At 46.3% G+C, this 4,125-nt stretch overlaps 1 long non-coding RNA gene across 1 annotated transcript; it reads left to right on the top strand.

The window, feature by feature from the left end:
• Positions 1–1,229: 1,229 nt before the first annotated feature.
• On the top strand, positions 1,230–3,851 carry LOC144580857 (uncharacterized). Its single transcript, XR_013531092.1, has 3 exons — positions 1,230–1,340; positions 2,363–2,461; positions 3,396–3,851. It is a non-coding gene; the product is annotated as an uncharacterized LOC144580857 (long non-coding RNA).
• Positions 3,852–4,125: the final 274 nt, after the last annotated feature.

Here is a 4,125-nt window from a genome sequence, read left to right on the forward strand (position 1 = left end):
GCTCACTGCAATCTCCAACTGTTGGGGGCTAAGACTGAGGCCTGGGCCTCTCCTTGGACCAAACTTGGGTGTGGTCCTGGTGACACATGAAACAGAAGTGTGGTGGAGGCGCAGAAGGTGAAGAGTCCTAGAAGCAGGTGGAAACTCGGTTCCAATTACTTTCTTTTGTTTCCTGGCACATATGCCAAAACCAGGAAATTCTTTTCTTTGTGGAATCTGCTTTTCCAGTGGAGTTTCCTATATGATTAAACACTTTGATCATGTATGTATTTTTTAATGGAGTCTCGCTCTGTTGCCCAGGCTGGAATGCGATGGTGTGATCTCAGCTCACTGGAACCTCCACCTCCCGAGTTCAAGCGATTCTCCTGCCTCAGCCTCCTGAGTAGCTGGGATTACAGGTACCCGCCATCACGCCTGGCTAATTTCTGTATTTTTTTTTAAATTTTTTATTGCATTTTAGGTTTGGGGGTACATGTGCAAAACATGCAAGACAGTTGCATAGGTACACACATAGCAGTGTGTTTTGCTTCCTTTCTCCCCTTCACCCACATTTGGCATTTCTCCCCAGGCTATCCCTCCCCAGCTCCGCCCCCCACCGCTGGCCCTCCCCTTTTCCCCCCAGTAGACCCCAGTGTTTAGTTAATTTCTGTATTTTCAGAAGATAGAGGGTTTCATCACATTGGTCAGGCTGTTCTCAAACTCCTGACCTCAGGTGATCCACCCACCTCAGCCTCCCAAAGTGTCGGGATTACAGGCATGAGCCACCGCACCCAACCCAATTACCTTCTTATTAAGAGGAAAAGAAAATCTCCCAGTTGGTTGCCATCCTCTTGAAGCTGGGGGGTGTCTGGTCTCTGTAACCATTTCCCCTTCCTGCACCTATTATAGTGCTAACCGTGCAACCAGTCTCCAATCATTGGTCATTTTTATCTTTTTCCAGGACTGATAAGTGTGTCGTGTTCAATAATACTTAGAAAGAATTAAATAATCACATAATCTCTGAGTGAAGAGGGACTTTGGAGGCAGCTATTGCCTGTTTTCCAAAATATATTTAGCAGGCCTCTAATGCAATTAATTCCATCGATGGGCAGCCGTGAGGCTCAGGCGCTCTTTATTACACTGAGTGGAAACTTCCCTATTTTTTTTTTTTTTAGCAGAGTGAGGGAGAAGACATCCCCAGGCCTTGTAGACATAACCTTTACCCCCTTCTCTATCCTCTCTCATTACAGATGTGTTCTTGGCTCAACAGAATGGGCCTAGGTGGAAGCTGAAATTAATGAAGAGGTGCTGCTTACAGCCTTTTGAGCAAGAAGTTTGGTATCCAGTTATTACACCTCGAGGTCAGGGGTATTTCAAGCCTGAGCAGTTATAAAAACGATCTGATGTAGTAACATCACCAAAGCATTTTATCTAAATATTTCAGATCCCCCCATTATAAATCATTTATTATCATCATCCTTCTGGTGTCACGAAATGAGATGATGAGGTTTTCTTAATGAAGTATTTCATAGACAGTTTCCCATTTGACTTGGTGTGAGATGCTGTGTGACCTGAATGGCAAATGAGGAAATACTTGTGCAAATCCTGAAATGCACAGCATCTCCCCATGCCAGAGTGCAGGATCGGACAGGGCTTTCCCTGGCAGGAAGAGGAGCTGGGTACTGAGCAGGGCCTCTCCAGCCTGACTGCACCATAGCAATCAGGTGACATCTGACTTGAGCTGTGCCATGTCCCCAGAGCCGCCTTTCCAAGGAGTTTGGTGAGAGCTAGAGAGGGAGCACCTACATCTTTAAAAACTGACCTTAACTGGTGAGAAGAAAAGTGATAAACATTCAAACACAATTTTAACTTTTAATTTAGGCTTGTGAGTTCATCTATATCCATTTCCAGAAGTGGTCATAGGCTGAGGAGGTGCCTCATTGAAATAAATGCACTTTGGAGTGGACAGAAACCCAGCAAGGCCAGGGACCCTGAAGAGACCCCTCCCCACACTTGTAATCACCAAACATGCTACATCTTAGAAATTAGACCCACGAGTTTATGGCAACTTGACACAAAATGTGTATCTCAGGTCGGGCTGATGCCTTAGTGTTAGGCATTCTCCACTTGACATTGTGAAGCCACATGTAATGGAACCAAGATAGTAAAAATCACTTGCATTCTGGTGCTATACGTTTAAAATAGCAGTATTCCTTGTTCCTAGGGTCCTTGTAACTCTCTCCTCTGCTATATTTATATTAAATAAGTACGTTTAAGTGAGTCAAAGTGTCTTGCTTTTTGGCCCGCTATAGAATGTCACTGTTCCTTTTTAACATTTCTACTTCTTCTATCCTGCCTTCACCGCAATGGGGATTTGTAACAGGATTGGAGCAGGTCGTTCTCACCAAGTTCCGAAGCCCATGTAAAATGGTACCATCCTGTTTCACTGGACCCCGCTCTGCAGAAAGCAGTGGACAAAAAGGTCTGTGATGGACTTAGGACCCAAGGATGCAAAACAGAGTTTGACCTTTCCCTTGGGGCTTTTGACATGCATATTGCACCTGGGGATGCTGTCCCAGCTTTTACCCACCGTGGAGGGGACCAAGAAATGCTTCCAGCTGAGACACAGTCACACTGCCAGGCTGACCACGACGTTGTCCAGTTGGATAAACACCTATCCAGAAACCAGAGGATAACCTCACTCACTCTCAGCTACCAGTAGGGACAACAGTAAGCCAGAATGAAAGCTCAGCTGGACGGTGTCTTCTTCCACTTGTCCCCATGTCACAGTTAGCTATACCTTCCTAAGCCATAACTCTGATCACGGCTCCCTCTGCTTCAGACCCTTCAGAAGCTTCACTTTGTCCTTGGAATGAACTGGAGCATCCACTCCCCAGCCTCTGAGGTCCCACGTGCCATGTACCCATCCTTCCCCATCCTCCCCATCGCATGGCTCTCTCCAAGCCCGTGTCTTAGCCTGTTCTGTGCCGCGATAACAGAATACCTGAGACGGGTGGTTTATAAATAATGGAAATGTATTTCTTACAGTTCTGGAGACTGGAAAATCTAAGATCAGAATGCCAGTAGGTTCAATGTCTGGCAAGGGTCCTCTCTCCACTTCCAAGGTGATACCTTGGACACTGCATCCTCCAGCGTGGGGAAAACAGTGTTCTTCATGTAGCAGAAGAATGAAAGAGGAGAGCAAGAGCCCACCCTCGAAAGCACTTTTATTTACAGTATTAAGCCCACCCATGAAGGTAGAGCCTTCACGGCCTTACCACCTCTTAAAGGCTTCACCTCCCAAGACCATTACATTGACAATTACATTTCAACATAAGCTTTGGAGGAGAGAAACATTCAAAGTGTTGTCCTCTCAGCCTGGAACCTTCTCCTCACTCTTGTCTTTCTTGTTCTAGATCAACCTTCAGCCCTCTGCTTAAGCGAGTTCTGACGTCATTGAATAACTTCTGCAGCATGGAAGTGCCAGGACCCTCATTGGCTCCTCATGGCCAAATAGCCTCACTCTCCATTAGAAGAGAAAGCCTCACTCTCGGCCGGGCGCGGTGGCTCAAGCCTGTAATCCTAGCACTTTGGGAGGCCGAGGCGGGTGGATCACGAGGTCAACAGATCTCTCGATCTGGTCAACATGGTGAAGCCCCGTCTTTACTAAAATTACAAAAAATTAGCTGGGCACGGTGGTGCGTGCCTGTAATCCCAGCTGCTCGGGAGGCTGAGGCAGGAGAATTGCCTGAACCCAGGAGGCGGAGATTGCGGTGAGCCGAGATCGCGCCATTGCACTCCAGCCTGGGCAACAAGAGCGAAACTCCGTCTCAAAAAAAAAAAAAAAAAAAAAAAAAAAAAAAAAAAAGAAAGCCTCACTCTCCATTAGAAGCCCAGGAAAGCAAAATCAGGGACTGCTTTAAAAACAGTGTGATGATAAAGAATTTCAGAAGAAAATAAAGATTTTACCACTGCTCAGTCATGAATGCTCGTAACAGGCTGGGGAGTAGGAACTATGGTTATCACAGCCCCTTTTTGATAGAGAGGGAAATTGTCCAAAATTATGCAAAGCATAAGTGGCCAAGCCAGCATTTGAACTCACAGCACTTTGCTGTGCTGTCTCTCATGCCTTCTGCAGGGAAGTCT

This window comes from Callithrix jacchus, chromosome 22 (assembly GCF_049354715.1).
Source record: "Callithrix jacchus isolate 240 chromosome 22, calJac240_pri, whole genome shotgun sequence".
Lineage (NCBI taxonomy): Eukaryota > Metazoa > Chordata > Mammalia > Primates > Cebidae > Callithrix > Callithrix jacchus.